A 24946-nucleotide genomic window follows, 5' to 3' on the forward strand; every position below is an offset into this window, starting at 1 on the left:
AATCATTCTGGTTTCTTCGGCACCGACTACTGCTCTGACATCCTCAGTTCCATCTGAGGAGTCTAGGAGCTGACACTGTCTAGTAGGATCTAGAGAGAGAAGTCAGATTGGACAGTTGTTGGATCCGAACTTGCCTCTCGGGGCTTCGGTGAGAGTGAGCTCGGCTCCTACATTGGCTTTGGAGCCAGCTCCCCTGGTACCAGAGATTTCCTCTGGCTCTTCAGAGCCGGAGGGATTGTCGGATCAGGGAACAGAGGCTTTTGAGCTGATGAGGACAGTGTTGTCTCCCCAGTCAGCTCCACTCAGAGGCTCTGACATTCCTTCCCCTGAAGCCCCAGCGTCTGTCACTGCACCACACCATCCACAGACCAGTGGAGACTCTAGGCCTCAGGGTACCCCATCGGGTGAACCCCTCTCTTCTGAAACCTTTCCAGAATATGCTTCTGAAGAGGTCCCTTGGAAGAGACTTTGAAAGATGAAGCACTTGGACTCCCCAAAGGAGTCAGTCACCTCGGACACAGACCTCAATGAGTTGGAAGGGTCCCCACGGTCGCCCTCTGAGGATGTCTCCTTTGCAGACATCCTAGAAATCCTTGAACAGAGAGGCAGCTGGAATCCCATCAACCCTTATGATGAGGAGTCTGTTTACCTGAAGGTCTTTCGGTCTCACCCTTCAGCCACTTGGGTGTCTCCACCTTTCGATGAGCTAATGGAACTAGTTAGTCAAAAAGCATGGGAGTCTACAGATGCAGTGGAGCCTATCTCTAGGAAGCCAAATAAGTTTTTTACAGCCCCTCAGATAAGGATTTGTTGTCTAAAGGGGTCCCTGTAGATGCTATGGTGGTGGCAGCAGCCACCAAGAAGGGTCTTTCTGAAACATCCTCATCTGTCCATCCACCAAACAAAGATTCTCATACGATGGATAGATACGGAAAGCACATGTTTTCATCAGTGATGTTTACACTCAGATCACTGAACTACCTGATGCATTTTACAAGGCTACAAAGGGATCTCCTGAAGGAGTTAGGATATGCTCTTCAAGTTACAGTAGCTGCGGGGGTCTTTGATAAAGTATCATCCCAGTTCTCCACCTTAAACTCTGTGGTCAACTCCTCCATGAGACTCATTTTGTATGCAGCAGATGGAACAAGTAGAGCAGCGGGTTCAGGAATTTCCCTAAGGAGGCATTCATGGATGCGCTTATGTGACTTTGTGGAACCCTTCAAGTCTTCTTTCGTTAATGCCCCATTCGATGGATCATCCTCTTTTGGGCCAAAAGTGAAAGAAACGTTAACCAGGTGTGAACAAGAAGGAAAAACTTTGGGAAAAGACAATTGGATGTGCTCTATAGACCTCCAGGATGCGTACTACCATATAAAGATGGACAGACCATCCAGGAGTCACTTGTGCTTCCGACTGAAAGTCAGTCATTACCCATTCAGAGGTCTGCCTTTTGGTCTTACTAAAGCTCCCAGAGTGTTCACCAAATGTATGGGAGTAGTCATGGCTCATCTGAGACGTCTAGGATTCTGAGTGTTTCCGTATCTAAACACCTGGCTCTTAACTGCCACCACCAAGCATCTACTACTGGAAGCAAGAGACACCACCTTATCTCTTTGCTCTCACCTAGGAATCACGATAAACTATGAAAAATCTGCCTTGTTGCCATCGCACCATATAGTATTTATAGGAGTGGACCTAGACACTGTAAACATGATGGCAAAACTACCTGCAGAAAGAGTTTCAATTCTGAGGCAACAAGTCTTCAATCTTCTATCCAAGACAAAAGTTCAGGCAAGAACAGTTCTAAAAGTCTTGGAAACCATGGCAGGAGCTATAAGTTTAGTTCCCCTAGTACACATGCACATGAGAATTCTACAATGGCTACTTTTCACCCAGTGGTCTTTACAAGAACTACCCATGTCTCACCGGATTTTAACAGAGTCATGCAAGAAGGACCTTTGCTGGTGGCTTCACTCCATCCATGTGACATCAGGTCAACCTTTTCTTTTGCCACAGCCGGTGGCGACAATGACTACGGATGCCTCCCAGATAGGGGGGGCATTATCTGGGAAGGACATTCCAAGGGACTTGGCAGGAGCAAGAGGCCCATTTGCATATCAGTGTCCAAGAGATGAGAGTGGTGCTTTTGACATTGCAAGCATTCCAACACTCTCTCTCACTAGGAACAATTGCAATACAAATAGACAACATATCAGTTGTTTGGTACATAAACAAACAAGGAGGAACCAGTTCTTATTCCCTTTGTCGAGAGGCCCTCAGAGTATGGCAGTGGGCAATTTCCTCCCAGTGCTTTTTCATAGCAACGCATAACCCAGGGAGATCAAACATGATAGCAGACAAACTCAGCAGAGTGGTCCCTAAATCAAGAAGTAGCGGAGAGGATTTTCCACAAATGGGGCCGGCCTTGCTGCAACCTTTTTGCCACGTCCATGAATGCCAAATGCAGCAACTATATTACCCTGACCCCCCCCCCCCTCTCCAGGGGAGTCACCAGGAGATGCAGTTGTACACGATTGGCCCTTGGGACTCCTTTATGCTTTTCCAACCTTCCCTTTGATTACCAAGGTTCTCCAGAAAGCCAGCTCATTGAGAAGCAAGCTGATTCTCATTGCACTATGCTGGCCTCATCAGATTTGGTTCCCCTTCCTTTGACCTCATCTTCAGGTGGAGCCATGGGTTCTGGACTCAGTTCCAGACCTTCTGACACATACATCCAGAGCACTCCATCCTACTCTTCAAACCCTCAAATTGACAGCTTGGCTGCTCCAATTCTCAAGATAGCCAGGCTTCCTAATCTCTCTCATTCAGTCAAAAGTATCTTAATATCTTCTGATAAGGCTTCAACCAGAAAATGATATACCAGCAAATGGAAAAGTTTTTTTTTCCTAGTCAATGACAAAACATATTGACCCTTTTTCTGCTCCCATAATTGTTGTTCTTGAATTTCTGACTAAATTGTTTAATGAAGGTGTAGCTGCAGCTACCATTCGCATTCAACTAGCAGCTATATCTAATTTCCATATGAGCGATCTCGTCCCTAACTTGATGTCCCACAAACTTTGTAAAGCCTTTCTAAAGGGAACTGTTTTGTTAAGGCTTCCCATCAGAGCTCCTCTACCTCCATGGGACCTAATTTTGTTGTGTCCTATCTGATCCTTCCCTCCTTTGAACCTGCCTTGTGATTTAAAATGTTTAAGCTGGAAAATAGTTTTCTTGATTGCTATCGCTTCTGCTAGAAGAATTTCAGAACTGCAAGTATTGTGCATCAAACCTCCATATATGATTTTTCATGAAGACAGAGTCTCCCTCAGAACAAATCCATCATTTCTTCCAAAAGTATCTTCAGAGTCAAACCTAAATCAGTCCATTGAGTTACCATTTTTCCCCAAACCATGGCAGCAAGGCAGAATATATGCTTCACCAGCTGGATGTACATAGACAATTACGTTTTTACTTACAGAGGACAAAATACTTCAGGAAATATGATCAGTTATTTGTGTCACTTTCAGAAGCAAAAAAAGTTGCCCCATTTCTACGGTCACATTCTCGAAATGGTTCTCAGATTGTATAACATATATATATAAATCTAATGACAAAGCTCTCCCCTTTAGAGTCAAAGGCCATTCTACAAAAGCCATGGCAACCTCTTCTGCTTTTTGAGCTAGACTGCTGCTTGATAGCATTTGCGCTGCAGTGACTTGGGCAACGCCTCATACCTTTATCACTCATTCCAAAGCCAATTCGGCCTCCAGGGATATGGCCTCTTTTGATTCCACTCTCCTGGAAAATATACTCCCTTGAGCCACCCAGGAAAAATGGTGCTAGGGATGGCGTCCCAACCAGTAAGAAGGAAGGCGAGAAAGGACAACATAACATAAAGAAGTTATGTACTCACCATAATGTTCCATGTTTGTTGTCCATCTCGCCTTCATTCTTATAGCCCACCCTCCTTCCCCGTACCTATGGTTCCTGGAGAACAAAGAGTTTTTTTCTTGCCAACAGTATCTCTGACCTTCATTATCTTCATATAATGATTGGATAATACCTTCGGTACCTATAGTTATCAGCAAACAAGATCTGGGGAGTTGTACTAGAGCATGATTGGATAGGGATACAGCCACGAGCCACTGGAAGACCTCGATCTTTAGTAATGCAGCCGAGTCGGAACCAATGATCGGTTCTGAACCCAACCAGTAAGAATGAAGGTGAGATGGACAACAAACATGGAATATTATGGTGAGTACATAACTTATTTTTCCATCAAGTGCATCCAAAAATGGTCACAGGTTACATTTAAACTAATCCAGGGAGGCATAATCTTAAACATAGTACCTACCTATGAACCTATAACAAGAAGTGACATTTGCATGTAGAAATTAAATAAAAACTTTAAAACTATGCCATGTTAAACTGAGAACTTTCTGTATTTAGTTTAATCATGGTGAAAAGTAATTCTAAACATCAACTGGTATTACATATTGGAAAAAACAGTAAGATTTTATTTCAATGCTAGGCCTGAGAAGTTCCTTATACTTTTTCAACATGTTGATCTGAAACAATAAATTACTTACAGAAAAGGATGAAATTTCATAAGCATTTGCTAATACCTTCCAGCTTTTTGTAAGTTCATGTTTGTTTCATTTGCACTTTACTGTTCTAAGGGAGTTTGTCTGCCTTTTTGGAAAGCTAAAGTCTACTTCAAACTTTGCAAAGTTACAACAGCATGGGAACCAGTAGAATCACAAGCCAATTTATATTAGGTATAAAAAATTATTTAAAATATTTTTTGTTTGTTTTGTTTTTGTTTTATTCATTTGGCTTGTCCCTGTGGTCATTCTTTTTCATTCTATCTTGGAAAAATGAAGTTATTCCTTTTTACAAAGAGGGAGATAGAACTAAACTTCCAAGTCTAGGTAAAAAAAATCTCACTAATGCATTATGAAAATGCTTTGAAATGCTTCTTGCTTCATTCCTTTCTATTTACTATTCAGGGTTTGGGAAATTTAAACTTGTACCATCGTGGTTTTATTTCAAGCCATTACTGTCTAGCTTTGCAGGCTTTTTACAACTATGTTAATATGGCTCTTCAGGAAGGTTTGCACTGTTTAGCATTCTATAAAAATCACAGGGGATTATGCGTGGGTTGCCAATTCATAACCAGTTTATTATGTTTTTCAGAAATGTATGCCAAGAAATTCACCTTGAGAGCAAAACTCAAGTGTGAATTTTGGCATGTAATGAGCTAATATATGATCAGAAACCTGATCATAATTCATTACATTATATAGAGATTTATCTGATCCATTTACTAGTAGTTACATTAAAAAATGCCAGGTGTTTTATCACCTTTTAAAGCCATAAAGCACTTAGCAGGCACTGTCAGAAGAACACACTTTTTTTATTTTACAAAGAAAGTCAGGGGCAGATTACTGGCAGAGACAGCAGGCAGAAAGAAGGCTGATTTTAGTTCTGCCTCTGCCATTTGCTGGCCAATACTGTCAGATTTAATTACCTAGGACAATACCCAGTCTTAACAAGTGAAGCAAGGGGTACTTGAGTGTTAATACCAGGTCTTGCACTATAGAAGTACTAAGTGATTTCTCTTTTTCCAAATATTGGAACATAATCCTGCACTGCAGTGTGTTTTAGTCAATTCCTTATAACCAGTTTATTAATAGACTGATAATTCTATATACTAATCCTTTTGTAATAAAACTGGTTAATTAAAGGACAGTTATACACATGGATAAGATGTGCTCAGAGGTAGCAGAGGGCTCAGTAATGAAACTATTATTTTATGTTAATCTCAGATATTAAATTAAACTTCTGCTGGTTGTATAAATTTAAAGATAACTCTTTACTGGGTGGCATCACCAAAAACTCTATGTATCTGCTAAAATTGCAACTCACATTATACCGATTTGAAAAACTGCATGAAGTGAACAACTTAAGACTTGATTCTGCAGAATCTGTTTCTATGCATTATGCATACAGAATATTAAGAACTGTACAGGTTGGTGTAATCTGTTGAAGATTGTTAAACAGTACAGTTAAGCCCGTTGCAGTAATATGGTGTGATGGTATATGATATGAATAATTGGATATCTAGATGTGAATATTTGTGAACAGAGCTGTAGCAAGAGAATTTGGTACCCGCCCACACACACACACACACACACACACACACACACACACACACACACACACACATGTACTGTCTGCAGGTGATTCCTTAATGGCAGCTTGACAATTATTGAGCCTTTTAAAAAACAGATTAACAGTTTACAAGCTGTCATTGGGTAATCATAATTACCATGGCTTAATAAGTACCTTAAAAACTGTATTTCTATTGTTCCTATTTTTTAAAGGTTTGCATTCAAAAAGAAAAAAAAAAGCACGCTAATAAACAGGCAGTTTACTAGCTGACTATTAAGTGAAAATGATCACTTAATGATGGTTTGTCATTTCAGGTTAACTACTACTGATCTTCCACTGCAATTGTTTTGTTTGCTCTGTCCTTGCTTTGGTACTGTACATGAATGAATACACACACACACACACACACACACACACACACACACACACACACACAAAGATGTATATGTGCATAGCACTAAATAGGCAGATATGCAAAACAAAATGCTAAAGGGGCTAGACAGACTTGTTAGTAGGCTGTTAAAAAGGTGAATCCCTTATTCTGAAGTGCCAATGATCCACTAGATGTAAATATTAAGAAATGGTTCCTAAGAAGGTGTATGCTCAGTTGAGAAGGAGGATAGATGAACTGTGGAGTATGGAGGCCCTGATGCATGTCTGCAAGTTGAAATGAATGGATGGCACCTATGAATGAAAGCAGCAAATGGAATGCATAAATCTGTTGGAGAAAGGGATAAGCTGATTATAATATCCTATAGTACTCTCTTCTTCCATGAAAGTTATGCAGTGGTTATAACAGTACTTCTGCTACGTACATTTAAGAACACTTAAAGGAAAACACTACCTTAGAACTCAAATAGCGTTATTTTTTTCATTGCATCTTTGTTTTCTGACAAATTTAAATGTTTCAGAATCACTCCTAGTGTTTTCATTTACAGTTTTAATGTATTCCCCTAAAATGGGTAACATTATCTTGTTTTCTTGCTTTCATTCCTTCTTCCCAGAATGCATTCCAAGTTCACTTTATATGAGTCATGCTAGACATAATGAAGTGGTGTTTTTTCATGCCATTAAGATAGAATGGCAGGAGTGTGAAACTGTCCTCTTAACACACCTCCTGTAACAGAATTGCTTCTATATTTGTTTGAGTAAGTTTCATTTATGTGTCTGTCAGAGCTTGTTCTAAGTTATAGAGAGCTGTTAATGACTTCTTGCAAAAGAAAGTAGGTAAAAAGCAGGATTTTGTAAAGGGATTCTTTTGTAGTTCTAAAGGAATTGACAGACCATCCCCACAGTCTCATTCTAAGGTGTGAAAACTCTTACTTCAGTAAATAATCCTTGCTATATCATGTACAGCTGACAGCTACTGCTGTTAAGGGGAATTGAATGTAATATGTATGGATTGACTAAAAGTCAGTGGGTGTCTCCTTACCATTAATCTGTGTACCAGATATGCACCGCCTCTAGAAGTATTTCACAAAAAAGCATAAAACACCTTTTTATAAACAGTATCAGTGTGCCTAGTTGATAAGGCTGCCACAGTGCCACCTGCCTTTCTTTCTACAGAGCAGTCCTGATTTGGTCAGTTCTGTCTTGTCTGGGGGGGGGGGGTGTTGAAAATGGTAAATGTGTTGATACTTTACAAGAAAAAAATATTTTCTGACTTCTCTAAGTGTCACATAAAGTTTTGTACTACATTTAGGTCATCTTAATATATAAAGAAGTATAAATAACCAGCATTTAAAGCTTAGCATGTCAACACTCTGATGCTGCTTATGAAAATTTATCAGAAGAGGTGACAACTGTCTTTAGATCCCTGACTAATCTAGTCTATCTAAGCATAATCTATTCTAAAGACATGCTTCTGGAGCATTTCTCCCCGGGCCTCCACTGAAAACAGGATCGGTGGAATCTAGTCAGACTTTCCCGGTCAACAAATGTTAAATAAAAACAAAAAAAAAAAATAGTTGCCTTGTTTTGCTATGAAAGGCATGGCTACATTGGGAGCAACTGTGAATCATTGCAGGTTCTCCTCCTCTCTGCAATAAAGACAATGGAAAATAGTCTCACAGATTTTTGTCTGTTTTTTTTATAGCAGCAGGATTAATTAAGACTGACAGCAGTACATCACAGAGTAAACTACAGATTTCTCTGTGTCTGTGGTGTATAATACAGGTGGAGACAAATTCATCTGTAAAGTACATCAGAAATTAAGCTTAAAAAAATTAGGTAGACTTTCTCTTCCTTTGATTCCAAGGAAAGGAAATGAAAGTTTTGTAAAGTACAAGCAGCTTTCTGGGGTCCATATTATAAAGTCGAACAAGTAAAATGTCGACTTACCTTTAATCGACCCATATTTGTCGAAGCTGCATAACATCAAATGGCCCCCACCCCCCCCTAATTAATATACTAACTCTGAGATCACACTACATTCGGGAAAACAGCAGATTTAAAAGAACTGCCAGCTGATTTCTTTCCCTTTGAAAGAAATTGATGATTTGGCAGTTCGATGATGTATAGCTTTGACAAATATGGGTTGACTAAAGGTGAGTCGACATTCTGCTTGTTTGCATAAATGATATAGACCCAGTTTCTGGTACCTACATGATATTGGAACAATATCAGAGGGGCAGAAAATCAACCTAAGGATAGAGTTAAACTGTATGTGAGGGTGGAAGTTTCCTTTAAATTAGCTGACCCTAGAACCTTTCTTATTTTTATTCAATCTTTGACAGACACTCTGTACTTGTCAGTTTAACAATGTCTAATCCATGCATGGCAGGCTTTCCATTCTGCTAAAATGGTTAAAATTGCTCTCCTTTGGAGTCTGTTAATATAATAGTTTGAAAACTCCATTTTATGATAGGAAAACTTAATCCAGTGATCCATGGTGTGTGTGTGTATTTTTTTATATATATATATATATATATATATATATATATATATATATATATATATATTTATAGTGGTCTTTCAAGGATACCTTTAATTGACAGCATTTATCATAGTGAAATAAAACCTCAGCATATGCTATCTTTATGCTGTTCGGTATTACATAGATAGTAAATGTAAAAAAAAAATGGCTTATAAAAATAAAGTTGATTTTCATTTGTCTGAAGCTACTGTCAGTAAGGTATGCCTAACCAGTGAAGTAAATGCCATGTTGCAATAGTGTTGGTCTAATGACATTCTTTTGGACCACTGTGAAAAAAATGCTGAAGAGTTTAAATGTTGTGGCCATTTTAATTTATAAAAAAGACCTTCGCATATCCATCAAAAAATTAGATTAGCTGCATGACATAGCTTGGAACTGTTTTATGATCAGCAAAATATGACATATGCATCCACAGTACTATTTTCATTAGTAGATAAAGGAGAAAAAGAAAAGAATAATTTTTCTGTTGTGGGATGTGCTTAAAAATAAGCAGCTGTTAAATACTGAACTACTGATCAAGGGCTGTTGCCAAGGATAGCTTCTTGCATGTTTGCTACCATTTAGTTCTTCCTGTGAATTTTAGCACTCAGACCACATTTAAAAAGTTGTTTCCTAGAACAAGTCACAACTGTGAAACGAGCAGAACTACAAAATTATGTTACTTTCTTACTTTTAGCCATGTTGAATCATCTATGCATTATGACATTTTTAAGCAAAATGTCACATAACAAGCAATCCAGTGCTTCCCACATAATTCAGAGATACAGTGAAATTTGTTATAAACTGTATCTAAAAGTGAGTCACCTATCTTGTCTACACTACTTCATCCATTTTTTATAAGAATACAAACACTATTACTGACCAAAGAGTGCAGAATCCAAAAAGAATTTCAATAATATTTAGTGTGTTTTTAACCGTAAAATAACACTACCTCTGGTAGACAAAGTAAAGGAATAAAGTTTGAAAGGAAGTTTCTTGTATGCTTCTCAGTATGTTCATTTTGGTTGCCTGGTTACACATTTTGCTACAAAAAACTTGCAGACTTTTATAACCTTTATTAGACTCCTTTTAGGGGCTCAACCTTTGCTTGTATAAACTGGTTGAGTTTATACTATGATTTTCATGGGTCTGTGATGAATCTATGAATGTTATTATTATGGCACTGGCAACAAAGCTTTTCTTTATTTTTTGTAGAAGGGCAAGTCCTCCTGCACCCCTCATGCGGAAAACAACCTCACATCTCTCTAACTTATATATAGATATACATAACCATATATAAACTACAGTCACACAACAGTGGAGAAAAAGGCAAATATAATACTTAAGAAAAGCAGATTTTAAAGTAACATATTTGCAATAATTGGGCTTGCATAATTTACAGTTAGAGACCTCCTCATTCCCAGCTATCATTAATTGCACTTGAAGATAAGAGCCTTTTTCGCGGGTATAAGATTGTATTTTGTTTCAGTGTTGTTGTCAAGCAAAGTTTTTTAAATTGTAATGGACTTGGATTCTTCAAGTGATCTAAAGTCACTTGAATGTGATATCTCAGAAGCAATATTTATACCTCAATAAACTTCCCTGCCTATGGGTAATTATTTGTTACACTTGTATAGGATTCTACTCTTCAGAATGAGTCATGTTTTATTTCTAGGCATCAGAGCTCTTTTTATTTTTACCTTTTTCACAAAATTATTACCAAATCTTTCTGAACATGGTGTAATTATCTCAAACAAGTCACAGTATGGTTCAACAAATGTTAGCAATTATATATACATTAATATAAGAAGACAGTTGAAATAAGCTATATGATGAGCTTAAACTGCTACTACAGATGTGCACTACAGCTTTCTAGGAGTGTCTTTCTTTTCTCCTGTTTGCTTCTACTGACATTCTATTTATATTTTTTTCACTTTATCTTGCACCTAACTGCTACCCTTCTTGCATTCATTTACTTTTCCATCCTAGCAGTCTTCTCTGTGTCCTCTTTCTCCTTCACTCCCCTACTAGCTGCTGTCTCTCCAAGCTGCTTTCACTTCATTCCATCATATTGCTCCATGTTCTCCTTATGATTCATGTTCTCACCAATAGAATTGTGAAGAGGGTCTCTCCACAATATTTTGTTCCTCTCTCCTTTGTCACCTCCTTTTTGATAATCTCCATCTTCCTTCTCTCTCTATTTCCCTTCTTTCACTTTTCCAACAACATGTCAGCAAGATCTGATATCTGCCTTTCAATGACTTTTGGTATTTTACTAACTCTAGTAAATATACAGTCCCTCTCAGCACCATCTCTCAGCTCCCTTACATCCAGTCATCGATTCAGCTCCATTCACCATCTTAGTTCTCCATGTTATATGCATGTATAATTCTCTCCTGCTATAAAGCCTGCATAATTTCATTTCCACTGAAAGTATAAAAAAATCCCTGCCACAATTTTAACATTATGTCTCCCATCCAGGAATTCCTTGCCTCAGAGAAACAATCAGGAATCATACACTGATCTTCACTGAACCCATAGAGTTAATCCATCCTTCACATTTCCCCACCCAGCATTAAATAACAGCACATGCCTACCATTTTGCACTACTTCTGATACCTATAATTTTCTGTTCTCTGTCTTGTTTAGAACTACTTCATCTTGTTCCTCATTCCTTCTCACAGCCGCCTTCTGACATTCAAAGCACATTCTGCTTCACAAACAAACCATGGGAAACTTAAATCATACCACGATGTTTAAGCATTCATTCCTTTAATAACCAGAACTTCTGGTTTAACTTCCCCCATTTCTATGTGTTTTACATTAGTGCCTTGCAACATAACATCAGACTGCCCACAAATCCACAAGCAAACACTCACATGCACTCACATATGTGCGAGCACACACACACACACACACACACACACACACACACACACACACACACACACACACACACACACACACATACACACACACACACACACACACACACAGATTTTCATCATCTATCTTCTTTCTTTTGTGTTCCTTATCCAACAAATATTCCACAACATATATTTTACCACTCATTCAACCTGCTTACCTAACAAGAACTTGTGTTCCTTCCACATTGCACTGTATACCTTTAACTTCTTCTAACAGTTCCAGCCTTCTATGCTAGCAGCTCATTATCTCCTGCCTTTTTACATCATGGCCGTCTGTCTTCCTCTCAGCCTTATTATGGGGCACATCATCTTTTGGACCATATTCCACTTGTCTGAGTCCAGCTTACCTTAAATTGCAAGTTGTGTAAGTGCTAACACAGAGCCTAATGACATCTACCCACCAGCCATCACCTTAATTTACCTAGCCATGTCCAGCTTACCTTAAGTTGCAAGTAGTGTAAGTGCTAACACAGAGCCTAATGACATCTACCCACCAGCCATCACCTTAATTTACCTAGCCATGTCCAACTTACCTTAAGTTGCAAGTAGTGTAAGTGCTAACACAGAGCCTAATGACATCTACCCACCAGCCATCACCTTAATTTACCTAGCCATGTCCAGCTTACCTTAAGTTGCAAATAGTGTACGTGCTAACACAGGGCCTAATGACATCTACCCACCAGCCATCACCTTAATTTACCTAGCCATGTTTCTGCTATCCCAGGGAGTTCCCTAAACAAATATCCATACATTTAGCACATGCCTACCCAGAATTATGAAATTTACAAAACACAAGCAGTTCTCAATAAATTGCTCAGTGGTTAGATCTACAAACTGGTATGTCAGACCCCTACATATTACCACCAGAACTAAGTGTGTGCATCCAAACAGACAATCTCTTTTCTTTTCCTAGCTTGTATTCTGTTGAATTTCCTTCTCCTAAAGTACAGATCCCAAGAGACGTTTTGCAATATTGTTATTATTAGTATTATTATTGTATATCAATAGATAATAATAAAATCCTTCTTACTTCATAAACTTATTTATCACTGCTCCTTAACTGGAAACAGCAGAGGATATGCTTGAAACACACCACCTTATTAATCCCTCTGCACACTCTGTGCATTTTCTCTCCAACCTGAAACTGAATCCACTGAGTGTCTGCAGTTTCTTTATGAAGCCTTTCTTTAGGAAATGTTTAATATTCACCTCTTCCTTTGTCTAGCCCTTCCACAACATGCCAATTGTTAATCCTTAACTGATTTGCAGTGCACCCAGCTTTAATGCTCACACCTCCTTTCCTAGTCCTCACAACATGCCCTTTGCTATTCTTAACTGATTTACAGTATGCCCAACTTCCTGTCTCAGACCTTACATGTTTCTACTTCCTGTCTCTCCCCCCACTTTCTGTTTTTAGGACATTTACCTCAGTTCTTATCTGACTGTGTTGCATGGTCATTCCTTTCTGCAGGCCGGACATCTCCCTTGTATCCCCACCAGCATTCATCGGACTCAGCTCTTGTGCATCATCTTTCCCCACATTTCTCTTGAGTCAACCACATTCCTGAATTTTAATAAAAATTGCCCTTTAATAAAAAACACCTTTGTCAACCTTTGTGCTGAAAAACACTGTCTGAGAAGTAGACTGATGTGGTTAAAGGAGCATATGAGGTATTTCTCCTCCCCACTCAAACTAAGGTTTATTATTGCTCTTTTTTTATCAAGTCTTCAGAGAGACTTTAAAAAAATTGTCAAGTCTGTCAAAAGACAGACTTAATGAGGTATTGGGTAAAGTTTTCAGTTAGTAATAATCACACCTCAGTAGAACTTCCTAGACTATAATACTGCCACTGCAGAAAGCCACTAATGCTCTTCCATTCTGGATCTTTAACTGGACATGTAATGATTTGACAAGTCTCAGTTGTTTCTATCTTGTTTATTACATAAGCGTACTTTTTGTTTCACATGCTTACCTCCCCACATATTACTGGCTTGATTTTCTAAGTTCTGTGCTATAAGCCAAAACAACCATATTTTAACATTTGCAACATTTGAACATGAGGAAAAACAGTAGCTTGCAAAAAATAAGCTATACATCATAGGTTAGACAGCATAGACAGACTCCTCCCATTTATGCTTAGACTGAATGTTTACTACTTTCTTTGACATTCTAAAAGTGTAACATTTTAATTAGCAAAAGCTCTTTTCACATCTTGGTTGCAAATAATGCTTTTTCAGTTCTCCAATTACAAAATATGATGAGAACATGTGCTAAGCCAAAGCAGTAAGAAACATTTTCTCTGGGTGTTAACTAAATTAGATTCTTTGTGCTTCTTCACCTGATACGCACTGAGCATGTGAAATAGGAAAAAATATAAAAGTTGCTCTAAGAATATCTTGGCTGTAATTTAAATGTTGCAAAATTGTTTTTTCAAAAATCATTTAGTACTGCTTAATGGACCCGCGGTGGTGGTGCTGCGGTAGCATTGTCGCCTCCCAGTAAGACGCTGTCCGGTTCGATTCTCAGCAAGAGTATCTTCTGCGTGGAGACATGCATGAATAGGTGTACCTTCGTTGAAGGTTGTGAGTCAGGACTGGTAACTTGGCATGTAAAAATCAACTACCAATCATTAGCGGACCGGAGTTCCACTGTGGCGACCCCTAACCGAGAACAGCCGAAAGACACAAACATTTAGTACTGCTTAATGCCCATCTTCTTCTCAGAATATTTTGTTATTTTATTATATCATTTAGTAAAAAGAGTCCTACTTCACTCAGAACTAACTTCACTTGTTGAGTTAGTCCAAGTTAGACTAGGAGTTTAGTATTATAAAGTCATCTAGAAGTAGCAACTTTGCTTTAAGTGGCCTGAGGTTTCTCCTAAAGTTTCATTCACTCTCTAGCTCCTCAGACCTTCTTCATTTTCAATTTCAGATCATATATAATCCTGATCCTTCTATAAAAGACACTCCAGTCTGTTATCTTCTGCAAAAGGTATCTGAAGCTGCAGCTTTATGCTAGAATTAAGAAATAGCTCCTAAAATTTAAAATGACCTAACAAGGCACCAGGGACTGATTAACTCCCAGTGAAAGTCCATTACTCTTTACTGCCCTAAACACTGTAACTTTTATGGCAGGCTAGTAGTAGTGCACCCTGGATAGCAACTTGCCTTCCTTTCTCAAAGCTTGCTTTACAGTAGAGAGACGATTATCCAAACTAATAGGATAGTTTGGATAATCAAACTGTTCGGATAATCAAACATATCAATGAACTGGATAAAAAACTTCTAAACATGTTTTGTTTTTGATGAACATTTAAACAAGAAAAAAAAAACAAATTTATTGTAAGTACAAAACAGTGCAGTATATTATTGTAGTACAAACTCAAAAAACACACACAAGTGATTATGTATAATGTTTACATATTTAGACTTCATGATTTTTCCTACCCAAAAACATTGGAAGGCTGTGTTCAGATAATTGACGTTTCGGATAATTGACGTTTGGCTATTCGAATCTCTACTGTAATTGCACCCATTGCAAAACATGTAAAGACTCTGCATCCCATTTTATTATTAAATGTAGACTAAAAAAATATTTACAGTGAGACAAGCAACCTGCCTAAGACTTTGTCTTCCTGGTCTTATTCATCAAGATCAAGATGGTTTGGTAAATGGCTGTGCTACTTCGGAAAGTACTCTTAGAGACACCCCATTGATGGAATATGACAGTAAGTTAGCAAAACCTTCAGTGATACTGTCAGTGGTTGTGAAGAAAACCTTTGACAGAGTAAAGTGTCCTTTTTCTTTGATGCTTTACACAGATGTAGATTGTTTTCCTTGACCTTGGAAAGGATGTATTTAGGATCTTTGAACACCATTAAATCAGTAGCCTTTATATTTTCTCTCCTGACTAAATCCAAAGGACTGAGGTAGGACTGACTCTTATCTCCACTATTATATAATTCAGATAAGGAGTCCCAAGCCATGACAGTACAATCTAGTCTAAGGCAAAAGCAAGCTAAAGAGTTTCTGTTGCCAGCTTGAATTGTTTGCAGATGATCTCAGTCTTCTTTTGTTAAACCTAAGTAGGTCCCTGCAGAGAGTCTTGAAATTATTGATCAAGTGGGAAGGAATTTCTGGGTATCAAGTTATCTCTACTTTCACTTCTATTTCATGGCAACTTTAACCTGCCAGACTCCTTCAAAAACAAAATATAAAGATGTGTAGAATCTTTCACATTTCTGATGCTTAGGTATAAAGTCATCATCCACTCATCGGACACTAGGGACATACAAAGAGATATAATATACTGAACAGTTATTGCCAATATTAATAACTGGGTCACTTGAAATATCAAAGAGAGCAAAACTAACACTAGAGCAGTCAAAAAGAAGTAGAAACAATACGTAAAGTACAAAAAATCCATTACTGCAACAGCCAGTAAAGACAAGCCTGAGGATTCATTACCATGCATGTGTATGCACACTAAGCTTGCACACTTTGTTCATGTTACTGTGACAAGCAGCAGGTCTCACTGAATATGCAAGCTACTAACCAAGGCCACACATTCAGCAGCACCTGTTCATGACTAGAACACCTGTTTCTGGCCTCGATGAGGAGCACAGAAGCTGAAGTACACAATATAACAACAAATTGTATATGCACACAACTCCAGTAAGCACATGTGGACAGCACAATACATGGCAAGGGCAACTTGAATTACATAATTAAGAGGCAGAGGAACCTTAAAGAAGAAAGTGTATTCAGTTATAAGTAGATTAGTGTACAAACAACAATAATTAAGTTTACTGTTAATTTTAAAAGTAATCCTGTCCACTTAGGTACACATGTAAATAATAAAAAGGAAATGTCGACAAAAGGATGTGAAAGGAGCACAGCTACAGTGTAACAATGGGAGTAAATGTGATACAGCTAAAATTAATTTAAAGTGCAGAGTTCAGATAACATCAAGGAAAGTAAATACATTAGGAGATATTGCATATTGTGCAGGTACTGTGCATCAGCTATGAATCCATAAAGTTATATGTTGCCACCAACATTAATTTTATTAAACTCTAAAGCTGCTGACCTATGCATTTCAGAAAGGGACTTTTTATTATCACTTTTAGCACTTGTAACCATAGAAAGGCTATTATAAAGTTGAAATTGTCTTAGTAAAGCATGCATTGTATATTAATATAAATTATACAATAGTTTAGACAGTTGTAGAATATAGTGTACATTTTCTACTATGCATTTCCTGAGACATGTTCAGAAAAATGTTGCACTCAGATGATTATAATGAGAATACCTAGCTAAACCTGTACTGCAGGTGTATGGAACTACTCTGCCATTGTGATGTATACTGTAGGAGTGATCAAAGGTAACAATACTGTTGTTGTTATGGCAATGTACACACCTGTAACAATGTGAAAATGCTGAGAAAAATCTCAAATACCTGTGTAATCATTCCAAAATTAGTACTACTTCATGAAAAAGTATTTGTAGCAGCAACCTGCATGTTATGAATTTTTTTTAAATTTTATTTTATTTTACATTTGATAACCGGGAAAGTCCGACTGGACACAGGTCCATTTTCAGTTGAGGCCTAGGGAGAAAAGCTCCAAATAACAGTACAGTACATGAGAGAGGATTTGAGCATACATATAAGACTACATTTCAGCATGAAATACAAGACAATTTTTTTTCAGTGTACTAAAATAGGAATTCATTCTGAAAAGTACTTATGATTGGGAAGAACAAGTATACCAGGGGAAAAAGAGGAACAAACAGGTGATCCTTAGCAGAATTCCTGCAACAGTGCAGTGGTATGGATTAACCTAGGGAGTCACAAGAACAAAGCCAGTTGTTTGAATAGTGGGTTTTGAGGAGTTTTTTTAAACTGGAAAGCAGAGGTTGTAGAAGTTATGTGGTTTGGGATTGAATTCCAGATTCTGGCTATAGTGCAGGCAAAGAGAGATTTACCGGCATAATTTTTGTGTTTGATGACATTCATAAGGTTTTGGTTACTAGATCTTAATGTTCTGGAGGATGTGTAGGGCTGAATTAGATACTGCAGTGCTGGGGGTTTGTCAGGCAGGTAGTAAAGTTTGTGTGCTGTTGAGAGTTGATTAAGTAGCAGTAGTTGGGGCAGCTCAAGCCAATTGAGCTGCTTAAGGGTAAAACAGTAATGGGATCTATGACAGGCATCAGCAGTGAACTTGGCAATCTTGTTGTAACAAAGATTCCATTTTGTTAAGTTTAGTATGGCGAAGATTTGTCAAGACAGGGGAGGCATAAAGGAGGATGTATAAGAGATGAGGTCTTGCAATTGTGGATTTAGTATTATTGGTCATGAACTGTTTGTTCCTATAAAGGAGACCAAGGTTTTTGTTTACTTTCTTAATTGTTTGGGCTATGCGTATGTCAAATTTGAGGTTATTATCGATTACTACACCTAGCAGTTTTGTGTGTGTTGTTGGGATGATCTTGATGTTATCTTTGGAGTTTATGGTGAAATCATTACTTAGAGAAGGAGATCTACCAGGGCTGAAGAGAATCAGGTTGTTTTTTTTGGGATTAAGAATAAGTTTGATGTTTGTGAACCATGCTTCAGCTAAAGCAAAGTTACTTTGACTTATGGTTTGTAGTTCATTTAAGGTGGGGGCAACACATATAATGGTGGTGTCACCTGCGTATTGCACTACTATGGCAGAGAGTGAGGATCAGCTTGCTGGTTTGTAAATAGGGAGAATAGCAAAGGACCAAGGATGGATCCTTGAGGGACACCTATGGATACTGGTAATAGGGAGAATAATTGGTAATGCCATAGCACTGCTTGCTGACGACCTGATAAGTAGCTATTGAACCATGATGTACTGGAGGAGTTTATGTAAAGGGTAGCTAGAGTTTCGAGAAGCATGCTATGGTTTACCATGTCGGAGGCTTTAGATAAGTCTAAGAATATGGAGGATATGAATAGTCCCTTGTTTCTATGGTGATTGACTATGTTGGTAAATGAAAGAAGTGCTGTGGTGATGCTATGAGAAGGTCTAAAGCCATGCCGAAAATTGGATAGTAGGTTATTTTTCAGGAGGTACTGCATTAGTTGACAGTAAACTACTCTCTCTAATATTTTTGATAAAGGTGATGGAATTGCTATTGGGAGGTAGTTGGTGAGCTCTAGGGATTTACCTCCTTTGTGGAGTGGAATACTATGTGATATTTTCCACAAGGTGGGTACTTTACATTCTGGTATTAACCTATTTATGAGAATAGATACGGGATAGGCTATGGACTCAGCTGATATCTGAAGGAAGTCTGCTAGAAGTTTGTCAGCTGGCAGTGTGGTTGGTTTAAGTTTTTTCAGGAGTTTAGTAATAGTTTTAGTAGGCACTGGGTGCAGGGAAAATCCAGAGGAATTGTTTTGTCTATTGAGGTGGGTAGGGGTGGCTGTTGGTATGGGATTGGTAATACAATTGTGGGTGTTGGCTAGGGCTTGGACTGTTTCTGTAAAGTATTGTGTGGGGGTGTTATCATGGTTCTTTGGTAATACATGGGTAGGAGTGGTAGATTTTCCAGGGTGCAGTAAACTATTTATTGTGGCCCAGAATTTTTGAGGGTTATGAGCATATTTTTCTTGCATGGTTTTATAGTAATTAATTTTGTCTAGTTTAATTTGTTTTTTGGCTTTGTTGCGGAGTTCTAAATAGTTTTATTTCAAGGGAGTGTTTTGTGTTTATGAAATTGTAACCAGGCTTTGTCCCTATCTTTCATTGAAGTTTTAGTATCTTTTGTTAGCCAAGGGGTGTAGTTAGTTTGACTCTAATGGTTTGGGAGGGTGTATGCTCATTTAGGATTTTAAGGAAAGTTGAGTTAAAGTATTGCATGGCTTTGTCTAGTGATAGTTGATTTAGGGGAGTCCAATTACAGCATTTTAGTGCATTGATTAGGGCAAAAGTTTGTGAATGTGCATGCATACCATGTATGTATGTAGCAAAATCCAGAAAGACATGACACATACACAGAGTTGTCACTTTGATCACGATATCAATAGAACAATGATCTGATATATATGCTAACAATTGTCTAACTGTAGCAAATGTGAGATACTTCTGCATTTGCAAAATGAGTTGTATGATCATGTGACATATGTGAACATGCACATAAGTCAAGGTTCAACTTATGTGTACACAGTCCCTTGGCAACTGGGTTGTGTGTGTAGGAATGTCATTATGTATATCACCATGCATAAGATGTGTGTATGCGTATAACATAAATGGAAAGACAGCCCAGACAAGATTTAGGCAAAACAAAATTACATGCCAGCATTTTGGTATTATGGCATAAGCTACCAGGGAAATGAATCAAATGTCACTCAGTAATTATCTGAGTATGATCCATTTGTGGTAGTGTAATCAATGATATAAAGTGCGTCTTTCCTGCTGTAAGTGCCACACCATATGCGTTCAAATAAAAAAGTGTAGCATCACACAGGTCACTATAAGTGCAACTTAAAATATTTGTAATGTAGTATAACATAATGTTCTACCGGATATTTATCCATTCCATAAGCCCTGTTAAACACAACAGTAGCTTTGAATTGAGCCGTGTTAAACACATTAGTAATACTTATATGACAGTACGGTAACATTTTGTAAGTGTGAGATATAAGCCCTTTCATTAAAGGGGAAGAAGTTTTTTTTATTTAAATTCTGCTTAAATATTTTAAGCTGCACTTACAGTGGCCTGTGTGATGCTATGTTTTGTACTTCCTTGTTTTTTGTCCATTTATCTTTTTGCATGTTTTCAGTTTGTTTTGGGACCTTAGTCTTTCAGCTTTGTTTGTAGTTATATGAAGATTGTCTATTACTGCAAGATTTTACCATTCTTCATCCGTTATACAGCAATTCTATTTCCATAAGTAGAATTACATGTAAAAGGTAGCTTTTTTGTATTTTGAACACAGTTAGTACAATATTGAGCTTCTTTCACAGTTGTGGCAGGACTGTGATCTGCTGTAGGATTTGAGCCTCATTTAGTTATTATTACAGCATTGCTGTTAAATTTCTGCATGATCTGAAGTCATAGTTGTGGTAGGCTTGCAGCAGTGGCAGTATTGTGAATTCTGCTGCAGGATTTATGTGTCATTACTTTTTATAGCTGTATATACCTGATTAAAGTTGCATTACACTACCTTTCTGTTTACCTTGCTATTGATTTTCCCCTGTTCTTTGACTCTGCTTCTCTCCCACTAAGAAATTAAGCTAATCATTTCTGACATTCAAACCATAGAACTGGAGCTCCAGTTTGAATTTTTTCCCCTAAACCCTCCCACCCTTTTCTTGTTGTGGTTTTAAAAGGCTGTGTCTCTGGCTTCCACCCCTTATGGTTATCTGACTTCCAAATTCCCTCCCTCTCCTCTTTCATTACTATTGCCTGTTGTGTAACCCATTTAATTACTTCCCATCTATATCCATACTACTAAGTGCTCATACAGCAAACCAGTATTACACTTGAGTAAACTTCCATTACTACAAATTGTGTCTGCTCATTTTCCCATCTGCTTGGCACCCTAGCCAGACTCTGAGGGGGTCCAGAGTTAATCTTGCTCTATCCTTAACAAATAAGAGATGTATTTCATTGTTTTGTACTTCAGTTAATTGTTTAGAGTACTGCTGCTTTATTTTTGCTGTATTTGTTGATTCTGCCTTTAAATTATTCTAAAGGTCCCTAATATCTGAAATCCCTTTATCAAGGTAAAGTTTTGTTGTAGCATTACACTCACAAGCAATCTTTGCTAGTGTTAGTAGTGGCCTGTACAGGCACAAACATCAATAAATTAAATATATATGTTATCTATAAAACTTCCCTCAGAACTGAAACCTGTAACTTAGTGTGGCTAAAACAAAGCCATTGTGCAGTGACAAGCATAGAACAACTAGTCTGCATATTAAACAGCACAACTATCAAGTATTAGCACAAACCCCTTGTCAAGGTCCTCTGTATAACCCAATCCATGACCTACAGTAGCCCACCCAAATACAGGTGTGGAAAACATGAATATGCAATTTCAAAATGTGTTCATAGACAGCTTGGTAGATATGGGCATCCTATGATAATGTAGCAATTGTTTCATATTCATAGATAACCATTAAATCCTTAAAAAAGCGAATATAGTATGTGAGAGATGCAAACACACAATTTCACTGTAGGCAAAACTATCTCATACAAATAAGGTTGTCAAGAACACACACACATAACATCCAACTCACATAGTGTCTACCACACACATAAACCAAGCTATGCTGAGGCACTGAAAAGCAATCTTCCAAAACTTCAAAGACCTACTAAGCCTATAAAAGGTAATGCCTATCTTCAGAAATCTCTAAAGTACTCACCATAAACAACACCAAATACCACAAATACTCCTACATCAAGTGGAGCCCCAAGAGCAAAGCCCATAGGGCAAGCCAACATATTACCCAAGACGCTTGTCACAGGAGACTCCATTGTATGACATAGATGCACCACTCACCAGACGGAAGAATGAGATGATAGCATTTAGTTGCTTATCTGAAGCCAGGACCACCAAGTTAAGCACACACTTGTGATTCTATCATAGTGCATGTGGGAGTTAACCTGAGATATGCTTCCCTGAACTATATGAAGAGAGACTTTGTTGATTTCTCTGAATATGTATTTCAGACAGCTATGTTCCTTGCACTGAGCAGCATTCTACCTTCACCAAAGGTGATGCCACAGTACAAACTATTTATTTATTTATTTATTTTACATTTGTTGACCGGGCTAGTCTAGCTGGATACATATCCTTTTTCAGTAGAGGCCCGGGGAGAAAAGCTCCCAATAATAAGAAAAGTAACACACTACAATTAGATAGAAGTACTACATTATAAAGATAACAAAACAATAAGACATCTATATATACATGCTAGTAGAAAAAAATCATAAGTTAAATTGGTCACATGACATGGGTACATGTGGAGGAAATAAAATGCTAGATAATAGCTTGTGAGAGAGAAGAGAGTAGGGTACTGTGAGACCTATAGGAATTAATCTGGGTTTGGACATGGGCACAACCAGTGGGACTTAAAATATTCTCTGAGATTATTTTTGAATAGATTGAGTGAAGTCATGAGCCTGAGGTTGTTGGGAAGGGAATTCCATTGCTTTCCAATAGAGTTAGCATAAAGAGCATCGCCGCCCATGTTATTAGATTTGATGGTTAATATTTGAATACTGTTTGATGACCGAAGGGAACTTAAGTTGGTGTAGGGGGTCAGGATTTTGCTCAGTGAGGGGGTTTTGTCAGGTTGATTAATTATTTTGAATGCTTCCATGAGTTGATTAAATTTAAGAAAATTGGGCAGTTCTAACCAGCCGAGTTTCTTGAGGTTGAGGCAATGGTGGGTACGATAGGGTGTTCCTGTTATGAATCTGGCTATATGGTGGTAGGTAGTAGAAAGGTTATTGAGCTCACGTTTATTGAGGAAGGAAAATATCGGGGAGGCATATAGTAGGGTGGAAAGGAGATGAGTACGGGCAATGGTTAATTTTGCGTGAGGAGTAAGAAAGTTCCTGATTCTGTACATTGAACCTAGTTTCTTGTTAACTGACTTAATGGTTTGGGCAATGTGCATATCAAATTTGAGCTTGTGGTCAATAGTGACACCTAATAGCTTGGTGTAGGAGACGGGCTCGATGATGGTGCCATTAAAGGATTCCACAAAAAAGGACCTAGGATTAGCAGGTTGTGGTTCTAGGGCTAAGGGAGTGGTAGACGAGGGGAAAAATAGAAGTAACTTGGTTTTAGTTGGGTTTAGTATGAGTTTCAGGTCAGAGAACCATTTTTCAACTTTGGCAAAACATTGTTGGGTGGCTGCTTGGAGTTTCTGGAGAGAGAGATCAGAGCAGATCAGGGTAGAGTCGTCCACATACTGGATGCAGGTGGCTCTGGGGATGATTGTGTGAAGATCGTTTATAAAAACAGAGAAAAGAAGGGGACCAATTATAGAGCCCTGTGGGACGCCAATGTTGTTAGGGAGTAGTTGAGATAGACTATTTTGCCATTGGACTGCTTGTTGTCGGCCAGAAAGGTAGTCCTTGAACCAGTTTAGTGCCAAGTTGTCCAGATGAAGGGTTTTCAGGGTGTGGAGTAATAGCTTGTGGTTAACCATGTCGAAAGCTTTTGATAGATCAAGAAAGAATGCAGAGGATATAATTTTTTTGTTACGGTTGCTATTTACTGAGTCGACAAAGAAGAGGAGGGCAGTGGTAGTACTGTGATGGGGGCGAAAACCGTGCTGGGTAATAGACAGTAGATTATTGATGGTGAGGTAGTGCAGGAGTTGTTTGTGAATACACCGTTCCAAAATTTTTGCTATTGGAGACAGTATTGCGATAGGCCTATAGTTAGATGTTTCCGTGGAGGAGCCTCCCTTGTGAAGTGGAATGATGTACGAAATTTTCCAAATGGGGGGGATGGTGGCCTCAGTTATGGATCTGTTAATCAAAATTGATATGGGATAGGCAATGACATCAGAGGCTAATTGGAGGTATTCCGCTGGGAGACGATCGGCCGCAAGGGTGGACGGTTTCAGTTTTTTTATTAGGGTACGAATGTAGGAGGTGGATACTGTTTGTAGGTTAAAGGAGAGAGGAGGTGAGTCATGAGGAAGAGTTAAGGATGGGGAGGAAGTGGGTAGATGATTGGCTAGGGACTGGATGGTCTCTGTAAAAAAAATGTTAAAGGAATTGGCTACTTCTTCTGGTTTTTTACTAGTGAGTTTCTCGGGTATTGGGGTAGAAGATTTACCAGGATGGAGGAGGTTGTTAAATCCAGCCCAGAACTTTTTTGGGTTAGTCTGATGTTTGTCCTGGTGGTGACAGAAATACTGTTTTTT

At 38.3% G+C, this 24946-nt stretch overlaps 1 protein-coding gene and 1 non-coding gene across 2 annotated transcripts in view; both read right to left on the reverse strand.

Annotated features, from left to right (window-relative positions):
• Window positions 1-24946, reverse strand: part of LOC122792268 (protein THEMIS2-like) — a 655074-nt gene that overhangs the window by 598955 nt on the left and 31173 nt on the right. The window lies entirely within an intron of this gene.
• LOC122792507 lies at window positions 13746-13883 on the reverse strand. The gene has a single exon (XR_006363328.1). It is a non-coding gene; the product is annotated as a U4 spliceosomal RNA (small nuclear RNA).

Source organism: Protopterus annectens, chromosome 1.part2 (assembly GCF_019279795.1).
Source record: "Protopterus annectens isolate FY-2018-M chromosome 1.part2, PAN1.0, whole genome shotgun sequence".
NCBI lineage: Eukaryota > Metazoa > Chordata > Ceratodontiformes > Protopteridae > Protopterus > Protopterus annectens.